The following is a 9,891-nucleotide window of genomic DNA, read 5'->3' as shown; positions in this document are numbered from 1 at the left end:
CATTAAAAAAAACCAAAACAAAAAACAAAAAACAAAACAACCTATCAGAAAAAAAAAACAAAACCAAAAACAACAACAACAACAACAACAACAACAAAAAAACCACAACATATTCAGTTTTGTTTTCTTTTTCCACAGTGGAAATTGTGAATTATTTATAACAGTAGTTTGATTATATTAAAAAGCACAATCCCAAGTCTGCAGTACTTTACTGGCTCCATTCCTTGCCTAAATCAGGCATGTTTATATTTTTCCTCAGTAAATATGTGATAATTAAATGCAAATAGACCATATTTTTCAAACGAATTCCCAACCCTGGAAACTTGGATGATGATAATCTTGCCTAATAAATGCACAACTGCAAGTGAAATCAAAGTTTACTGAAGCAGAACATTCTTAGCAGTCAGTAGCAGCCATCACTTGGTAAAAAAAAAATATAGGATTAACATAGACATGTCATTGAAAAATGGATAGCCCTAAGGTATTTTATAATCATGGTATATACTTAAGTATTAATTGAAAACACTGTGCACTCTTTATGGAATGTTCTCATCTAATCCATTCCTGTAAATTATTAGGCTATATTGAAGTCATGCCTAAGGCTGTCATCGGTTCTCCTGCGTGTTCCCCATTGTGTGTGTTATCCCCTGTTTCTAGGTCAGCTTTTCAGTCTTTTCCTTTCCCCTTGTGAAGAAAAGCAATCTCTCTCTCATTTATTTCCATTATGAGGAGAGATAGCCAGGTTTCTTGGATGGCAACACCTGGTTTTCTCCCGCTCCGACACAATGCGAAGTCCTGAGTCTCCCTGGGGTAATGGAAGGTCTGCACTCTGCTAGTTGCATCCCAATGGGTGGCTCTGTTTCCCCCTCCTTCTGATGGACTAGGTCTCTCTGCCTTCTCTCTCCCAGCCAGCTGAGCTTAAGAATGGGAAATATGGAGTCCCATAGAAGAGAGCATCGAAGAAGAGACTGTCTCATGTCCAGCCTGCAATGAGAAACTGAAACCTCTTCTGCAACCCTCCTCATTCCCTTCTCCTTTTCTCATTCCTCCCAGCATGCTCCACTTCTACACAGTTGGTTAGAAATAAATTATCATATGCCCTCCAGAAGAGCCTTAAAGTGTGGGATCTTGTCGCAGTGGCAGGATGCTGGCAAGAAGCCAAGCATTGTCTTTGTACTAGCTGGCTGTCTGCCCTCCCTGTCACAAATAACGTGGTTTTCCGTACTGAGATTCCTGTAGCTGCACCCCCAAAGACCATATTCTTGAGATATTTGGAGAGAGGCCCAAAAGTATCTCCTTTCCTTATAACTTCCTCACATTAAAGTATCTTTTTCCCCTTCATGTAATTCTCCTTACAAGCCAAAGAAAGAGGCTGCATTTTGTTCACTCTTAATGACCTTATGAATGGGGAAGAAAATTATGTGGCCCATAGAAAACATGAATTTAAGATATGATGGCTATGACTTGTGTAGTGCTATCCTTTTCATGCATCACTGTTTTCTTGCCTGAACCTGGAGAAAGAAAGCAGTTGCGGGGGAGGAAAAGGCAGGTTCCTGGAAGAAGGAGTAACTGACAGGATGTTGCTTTTGTTGGACAAGATTCGTCCTGTTGACAACAGGGAGGACCCAATAAGGCTGAGAGTCAGCTACTGACCAAGCAGCACGCTGCCAATCAGAGTTCAGAGGCCAAACGTTTATTCTTCCTGCCAAGAAAAGGCATTTAAATAGGGACTGAAGTATGATTTCAATTTCACTCCAGTTCAATTGCAGACAGCAGAAAAACACGGTGACTCACAATAAATTCTTGCCCCTCCAATAAACACAATTTCTCCTCAGAAGTCTGCAATTTTGAATCAGTATAGAGTGAACACTTGGTCCTAGGATGTACAGAACACCCCAGCTAGGTTTCATTCTGGGAAAGGCCAAGAAATGAAAATGTTAAAAGTTTGTGAGAGGTCACAATTTACAGTAATGTTCAGTTTCCTCCACAGATGCAGAAATAACTGCTTTTAAAAAATACTAAAGTACAATAGCTGATCCCATTCCCACAACTACAAATCTTAACCAACCTATCCCTCAAAGCAGCCACCACCTTAGCCTCATATCTTGTGGCTCATTCCATGATGTGTGGTGAGGAGAAGGAAGTAAGGAGGATGGCCAAAACAAGGTTGTAAAAGTAAATCTACTGCATAAACTACAAATTTACTCCAAAGCATTGCTATTCTAAACAGCGATGGATAGGGGAGACTTTTTTTTCCTTTCTCTGTCCTCCCTTGCTTGTGGTCTTAATGTCGGATCAGCTTCTCAGTCGCACAGCTAAGGCCAGATGACCCCCAAAAAGTTGGGGAGTGTATTGGCCAGTGGCGTTGTTCCTTCTTTATCTGTCTCTGAAGGTGACCAGGAGATATGAATAGTAGCTTAATTTTGGATTTCAGATGCAAGCCTGAGGTTTTCACTTTATGTAATGCTTTCTGAAATGTCCTGAAAAGAACTGAACAGTTAGGCTGAAGTCCAGGAAAGGAAATGAATGGCAGAAATGATACATAATCTCCCCTGACATCCTGTTAACACGGCCTTGTGCTTAGCTCATGAGCTCTACCCTGCAGAGCTGGCAGGGTGAACAAGCCTCTGCCTACAGAAGTGTTTTTGCAGCCCTGTCCTGATTTGCTGTGCATCAAATGCTTTCCTACATGCCAGGGTCTCTGGGCTTACTGCTCTGACACTGGGCTGGGAATCCACATCCTGTCCTACAGTGTTTTCTCTGTGCTGGAACCTGGTGGCACAGACTGACGTGTTCAGATCATATAGGCTCATGTCTCTTCTCAGATATTTAGAGCCTATTCAAAGTCCATGAAATGCAAAAGAAAGGTTTTAACTGACGTTGGGAAGTTTTAATCAAGCCCTTCGGGAAGAGCTGGTATGAAGGACAAGAAGTACAATTTAATGTGTAATTTTTTTTTTTCTTAAATAATTATTTACTTATGAATATATTTAATGATTTCTTTAATGTTTTAATCATTGTGGAAGCACAGCAAGGTGATGGATCTCTATTAACACACATTTAAATACAAAAGGGGCAGTTTACTTTTCAGTAGTTTGAGCACCTGCAATTCACTTTGTCTTCAGCTGGAATTCTGTGTGCTCAGCAAATTAAACATTCAGTAAACAATGTTATAACAGCATTGACTTCAAGATGAAATCATAAATGCATGAAAACAGGACAAAGCCTATAGCTATTTGTAGCTATATTAAATCTGTTTTGCCTCTCAGCCCTGGAATAGAAGGTTGGAAAATATATCAGCAGCTGTGAATGAGCTCAGCTCTGCAATTATAACACCTGAGAAGATAAGAACTAGTATTTTGCTTATATTAGATACTCGACCTAAAGTTGACATGTAAAAGAAAGATTATTTTTTTTATTATAATGTTAAAGTAAAATTCATCTTAGAGATGACCTATGGGGAGACCCATAAGACCTGTGGGGAGAGGCTGAGGGAGCTGGGGTTGTTTAGTCTGGAGATGAGGAGGCTTAGAGGTGACCTCATCACTCTCTATAACTACCTGAAGGGAAGTTATAGCCAGGTGGGGATTGGTCTCTTCTCCCAGGCAGTTAGCAATAGGACAAGGGGGCATGGGCTTAAACTCTGTCAGGGGAACTTTAGGCTGGATATTAGAAAGAAATTCTTTACAGAGAGAGTGGTCAGGCATTGGAATGGCTGCCCAGGGAGGTGCTGGACTCGCCGTCCCTGGAGGTTTTTAAACTGAGATTGGACATGGCACTTAGTGCCATAATCTAGTAAATGGACTAGAGTTGGACCAAGGGTTGGACTCGATGATCTCTGAGGTCTTTTCCAACCCAGCTGATTCTGTGATTAGTCTCAATTTCTGAGTCTTGCAGGCCACTACCTTTTTGTTTGATACGCTGAGACTACTAATTCTCCATTTCTGGTGGGAAGAATTGAGAGTGTGTTATTTTATGCAACCTCATTTTGCTTCTGGAATATGGCACTTCCTAGAGATTCCTATTTGTGGTGTCTACCATCTAATATTCATGCATTTCTAGCAAAATCATGGTACAAAATGAGAGCAGATATACTTAATAAACAAACTCAACCTAAGTATTTGTGCATAGTGAGTAACTTGATCTACTACAGGCTAAGTTGGTCCATTAAGAGAGACTCAAAGGACTGCTCAGGCCTTGTTTTCAAGTCAGTATCAAAGTGTATTAACCTGGTTAGAAATGCCTGGAAGCTGTGCAAGATGCCCACTGAATATGCTAACAGAGGGAAACTGGAGAGCTTAAATGCAGCCAGAAAAGAAACAAAGCCAATTTTCTACTTGCACAGTTAAGATACTACTGACTCAAGAGATTATACATACCAGAAATGAGACTTTGATTCCTGTTCTTGGAAATTCCCCCAACAGGAAAGGCTACATCCTTCCTTGGATTTAAAAAGGGCTGTGAGAAAGTCCCATAATTGTGTCTGTCTTCCCCACCTCTTGCAGAGAATACCAGGGAGTCATCAGACATACTTCAGTGTATTGACACAGGTCTCCGACCTTTTGGAGGGTTATGGAACTGTATGATAAGCGGCAGTGACCAGTATGGAGCACTCTTTCTTGGTTTCCTACACAAACATCTCTCTCCTTTCCTATGACACTTCACACGACTGTGGACTTTAGGGCAAAAAGGGGCTGAAGATGCCCCAAATTACCCCATTATCTACTTCAGAGGAGTAAGAAAGCTGGATGATGGAGAGCATATAGAATGACTGCATTAAAAAAAAAAAAAAAGTACACAGTATAGAGGAATAAGGTTCATAACTGTCACCTAGTAAGCCTGCAGAAATTAATAACATAAATGTTTCTGAGAAATGGGGACAAATGCAAGTGAAACATTGACTGGGCTGGCACAGAGTGTCTTGGCTGAAGTGGTCAGGCTCCAGGTGAAGCCCTTCCCTCTCAGCTGGGAGCCAGTATGCATTTATGCCCTTTCCTGAATGAAGGGCACTCCCTTCTACATTTGGAGCAATCAGTTTGTTTATCCAGTGCTGGGAGCACTTGCTATCACATCTTTTTCAAATGGAATTTTTCTGACTCATGAAAATTAGGGAAGAGCTCAAATGAAAGTCTACTGTTTATTATGAGTGCCTCCCTCAGAGTCTGCTGCTACAGGGCCTGTGGTAGGAGTCCATTTCTCTTTTTCAATCTAATTTCTAATACTTCTTTCAGTAAACAACAGCTGACCCTCTTAAGTGTTTGGAACTGACTGGCCCCAGGCTCTTTCATCTCTAAAAGAGTAAGCTATGCTGTTGCACGGACAGATGCATATTGTTGAGAATGCTTTATTGTTGTTTTTTGGGGGAAAGGTGTACAGAGAGTTTGGGGTGGAGGGGAACCTCGTGTTAGTCTGGAATCAGGTAAGTCTTGAGCTTCTGCAGCTGGTAGTTTTGCTGGGAGGAGAAGGAAAATCTGTAAAGCGGTATCTACATGTGATTGACCTCTACTGCATACAACATAGTATTTCTGAGACCATAGGCTCTTTAGCCTTATTTTCTACTTTAGATAGCTTAATGTGATTACTTACTTGAGATGGGGAAAAGGGGATGTGGCGGAGTTGGACTGATCTTCCACCAAAGAAAGGAAGAAGATGACCACACATGCTAATGGATAAATAAGTCACCAGCTCGCCAATAGATAACCAACTCTCTTCAGAACTACAAAGACATGTTTATTATTTACAAGTTTTGTTATTTGCACAATGCTTGCCTGAGGCATTTGTGGCCAGGTCTGAATCCTTTTATTCTTCCTCCCACTGAGCAGTGCTTTATTTTGCTGCAACTCATTTCCATACCTCATGTGAGACGGATGTCATTGTTTGGTCGTTTCCCTTCTATCTGAGATTTGGATGGTAATCATAAGGGATCCTTGCACAAATCCTTCAGAGCAGACCCCATCACTCAGATTAGAGGCATTCAGAACTAGCTGGGCCTTGACAGTTGCTCATTGACTTTAATGTGTTATCAAGGGAAATTCACTGGTATATTCGTCAGCACTGGTGGGCCTGAGCCTGAACGGAGGTCTCAGTCAAAAATAACTTTCTTCGACATGGTTTTGAAATCTGTAGTCTCAGCCACCAATGCTAGAAATTCTAATGTCATTAGTATCATGTATGGTAGTTGAGAAGGTATAAATGAAGCATACAATAGGCTCTATATACATATCTATTTCTAATACATAGCTCTAATGTTGCTAATGCATTTTAAAATACGTTTCTAGGTGAACTTTTTACTTTATTTTGTGGGCAAGAACTAAGCCTCTCTGTCTGCTTTTAGCTTCTGCTTGTTTTCTGTGCATTGAACTCTCCTGTATTTTTTGGTGTTGGGGACTAGGGAGAAATGAGTGAGTTCTCAAAATACATCAAATATTTAAAGATGTGAGTGACACCATGTCCTCTTATAACTCAGTATAGAAAAAGATGCCTGAATATGGAGAGTAATCATACCCTTAACATATCTGGATATGGAAATACATTTTAAAATAAATGTTTTATCTGCCAGCTTCTGTAAGAAAATAAATTACATCAGAATGGAGAGAGTTCATGCTTGGAGGGATAAAGAGCTGTATCTCCACAAACATGCACACAATACAGGATAGGCATTTTGGCACTGACTTTTAGAAACTATTAGATCTACCTGAGAAAATACCTTCTGTTTAGATGCCAGCAGGTGCCCTACCAGTGAATGGCTTGTGTCTGAATTAAAGATGTAGATCTCTGATACTTATGCAAGAATTTGTGTTTATTATTGACAAATTAAATTTCTGTAACATAAAAACATGTCATCTAGGAGTGATGTTGAATCAAGATGACTCAAGAGAATAAACTGGACGACCACTTCTCAAATAACTCAGCCAAGACTTTTCAGCTCAAATTGAAGTCAAGACCAGAAACACAAAAGTAGTTAGCCAGCTCATTTTTTTTTTACACAATCCACATGGAGATCACTGCAGTACTCTTCCATAAATCAGAAATGTCCTCATCTGCGATTTATATGCAGTAAAGATTATTGCCTTCTGAAGAAAGTATTTTGAGAAGCTATTCAAAGCAAACTGACAGTGCTCAAGAAACCTTGAAACAGACCACTCATAACAGGAGATGGCCATGATAAAAATGTGCAAAGAAAGAACTGAGACAAAGACAGGAGAAAATAGTTTCTCATCCAACCTGTAATTAGCTTATGGAAGTCACAGCTATAGAGAGTCAAGGGCAAGATATAATTAGATTCCAAAAGGGACTGGAAACATATATTGATGTAGTTAATTATAACTCTATATATATTTCATAAAGTTTGTCGCAACAATATTAAACCTCATTCTTGTCCCTGAAGGGATTGTGTTTTTGCAGAAGGCCAAAGAACACATGGACAGGAAACAGCCCTTAGGTAGTCTGCAATGCACACATGACACTCCTGAGGGAGAAACAAAGGTGCTGTTAAAGCCTTGAGCAGTAGGGCCTGTAAGGTGCTGGGTGGTCTGTGTGTGTGTGTAAGACTGACAAAATAATGACTTAGACTAATACTGAAACATACAGTCATGGATGCCAGATGGTCACCAGCTGGGAGACAAGTCTCATTTTTAAAATTGTACATCCCTTGTTAAATAACTTTATCAGTATCAGCCTCTGTAAACTTTATTTTAACAGTCTGGTCTGTTGGCTGAATTTAACAGTACACCAAGTATGGTAATTTTAGATACTATAATAAATTTAAGTTAGAAATGGAAGTTTTTCAAGGCAACTGTTATAATTTGTTTACATAAACTAAGAGGCTACTATAATGTGTATGCCAAGACCACATGGAGGAAAGCTCTCCAATATTGCACATTCATTTTTCAGCAATATGATGCAAGACTAGGTAGTGCTCTGGAGTTTACAGTGTTATATTGGGGGCTCTTCTGTCCTTTCTTATCACAGAGGAAACCAGCTAATATTTTCCTTACTACTTAAATACATAGCTTAGTACTTAACACATTAGGAAAAACAAAGTAATCAGGAATTGGGTGGTGCAATCCCAAAAGTAAAATAAAACCTACACTGGAATACTAATAAGCCATGTGATGGAAATACTAAAGGTTAGAAGTGGTTTTGCAAATGGGGAATAATAACTTTCTGCAACTTCCTTGCTTGGCAGAAGAGCCTTGTGATTGCATTTGCAATGGGAGGTCAGAAGAGTCAGATGATACCAACTGACCTCGTTACTTGATGCTCATAGCTAAATGGGCTCAGCTTCCTTGGGATCTGCTCTGCTTGCTTCCAAAGGTAGTTTTGACCCAGAGGACCCAATACAGAGGTATAAAAGGTATTTATGAAAAGAATGAGAGTGTGTAGCTGAGGTAATAGACATGGGCACATGTGATGCCCTGACCTGCTCACTGAAATTCAGGGAATTTGCTACTTCTCTTGGGTGGGATTTCTGCTTGGCTGAGGTAGCATTTTTTTTTTTTTCCCTTAAAAACAAACAACAACAGCAAAACAAAAACTCACAAAACAAACAAACAAACAAAACAAAAAAAAACCCCAAACACTGGAAAGATATTTACAGGTGTTTTCTGAGTAGTTCTGTTTCCATCTTTGGGTTTCTGTGTATGATGGAGCAATTCAAACTGAACAAACAAACAAACAAACAAAACAAAACCAAAGATGTATCAAAAACATCTTTTGTTCTGACTTAATAAGGTCAAATCTCGATTAAACTGTGCTTGAACCAAGTCTGACTGTAGTTACTTGTCCAAGTTGCAGAACAGTCCCATCTTATAAAAAGACTGTTTGAAGCACAGAAGAGGTATTGTAATGCAGTGCAGAAATACACTCATAAAACTATTTGAGGAGCCTAGTATCAGCTTTCAGTAGCAATACAGCCTTGAACTACATTATGTAGCAGAAAGCCAGAAAACTTTGTGTCTCAACACTGTTAATGATGAGCGAATGAATGCTAGACTGGAGTGTGTTTTATCCCTTACAGATCCGAGCTACAACCTTCTTCTTCTCTTAAGGAATCACCACAATTGCACAATTGCAGTCACATCTTAACATGGACTTCCACAGATCTGATTCTTAGTGTGGAATACTGCAGTAACATTCTAGAAAAGAAGACTTAGTTTATATTATCTGTTCCTTACTTCCAGTCTTAAAAAGTACTGCTTGAGCAAGATTCAAAAAAAAAAAAAAAAAAAATTGCACTCATTTCCAAAGGGGTTGTTTCCTGAACTTCCCTTTCCAGCTCCTTCCTGTATCCACAGATGATTTCACAGAAATTTGAATGTCTATAATTTTGATCATTAATACAGAATATTTGAAGTTGTTCTTCAGAACACCTGTTTTATCAAAACCAAACGGTATGCTTCCTTGAGCAGTGGCCTGAACCTTTGTGGTACTAACTCCTGATTAATACCAAATGGAGTTGCAAGTGGCCAGTGACTCACTGACTTGAATCCTCATTTATTCTAAACCACAATGGAGAGGGATTTGCTCTCACTCTTTCAGGCTCCAACTAGACATTTTGTCGATTTGCCCTAACAGGAAAAAAATCTAGAATTGCTGACTGTACCTTCTACCCATACTTTTTTTTTCCCCCTTCCTCATCCTGTACCTCTTCAGGGACATGTAATTTTGAAGAAAATAATAGAAAAAGTTGGAGTTCACAGTCCTTGTTCCATTAATAAAAGCATGAAATTCCATTAGCAAAACAAGCATAAGGCTGAGCACATGCAGTTCTAGCAAAGTACAGCTAGTGCTCAAATCCTCACCAAACAATCAGATGCCTTTCACTTTTTGCTGCCTTTAGAGAGATTTTCATATTTCATGTATTTTGCCTAGCACTTATAAAAGGGATGA

This window comes from Columba livia, chromosome 3 (genome assembly GCF_036013475.1).
Source record: "Columba livia isolate bColLiv1 breed racing homer chromosome 3, bColLiv1.pat.W.v2, whole genome shotgun sequence".
Lineage (NCBI taxonomy): Eukaryota > Metazoa > Chordata > Aves > Columbiformes > Columbidae > Columba > Columba livia.
This window is presented reverse-complemented; position numbering follows the sequence as displayed.